We start from the raw sequence: 1,182 nt of genomic DNA, 5'->3' as shown, positions 1-1,182 counted from the left end.
AATTGACCCCAACATATATAATATAAAAAAATAATGATCTGTACTTTTCAGTTATACCAGCAAAGAAAACAGATATAAAAACAATATTTTTTCTTCTTTTTTTGAGGTCAACTACGAAGTCTGTGTCAAGGGTCTTTATTTACACCTTCAATAAAGCTTATTTTCCTTCTTGTCACATACATACAGTAGGTGTGCGGCTTCCAGATTCAGTGTTGCTCTAACGCTTAGTAGAAGTGTGTAGTTTATAGACATTGGAGTACTGTTAGCAGGACTTAAAAAAAATCATTTAAAAATAATTAAAACTTTGTAATTAATTACATATAGTATGAATGATCAGATGTGTGTGAGTGCAAATCTTATCCTCTTTAATCGTATCATTTTATATAATATTACGGAACCGAAAACCTGTGATACATGTGTGTGGATTCTGTAATTAACTAAATAAAAAGGTAATTAAGTAAGTCATAACACTTTCTACAGTCTTTGTTATATAAACGTATTATATGATTGTCTCCTACCTTATTACCATATTAAGGTCCCTTGATATAGGCGAAAATAAAGATGAATGGTTATCGAACACCTGGTAGTTGTGTACGGTTATATCGTACGCTAGCAATTATTATCGTACAGATGGCCATTGTGCTCTGGCTCTTCGTATGGTAATAGATGGCCAGAGTGACAACATACAACCCTTGATACCTCCATAGGCTTGTTTTATCAATGCTAAAACACCGTATGGGCGTTAATAGTGGGAGTAACTACCTCTCCACACCTCAGAAGGGAGAGAAAACAGAGGCTTCCGCTGCCATTTTTTCTTCTGACATAGATGCCAGATGTCTTCTTTCTGTCCAATTCTGATTTTACAATTGGGTGAACCTCTGAACGTTTTTACAACTTTGAGGGAAACGTTTCTGTGTGGGAAACGTTCTTGTATGGATTGAGCTGTTGCCAAGGTAGTGACCCCCCCTCCCCCCCCATCCCATCTCCCCTTTTCTCTTTCTTTCTTGTCCTTTCGAAGACGATTGTGAACAGAAGAAATTGTGCAAAGGATGGATATCAAAACAGCAAAAAAAGTGGCTTATCTTTCGTTAATTCCAAAAGCAAGAAGAGTAATAACTGTAGATACTACTCCTTTATTATGTTCAATTTATATCTTCATTTATTAATCATTATATATATATA

The sequence above is a fragment of the Penaeus monodon genome, chromosome 31, assembly GCF_015228065.2.
Source record: "Penaeus monodon isolate SGIC_2016 chromosome 31, NSTDA_Pmon_1, whole genome shotgun sequence".
In the NCBI taxonomy this organism is placed as follows: domain Eukaryota; kingdom Metazoa; phylum Arthropoda; class Malacostraca; order Decapoda; family Penaeidae; genus Penaeus; species Penaeus monodon.
Note: the sequence above shows the minus strand (reverse complement) of the source record.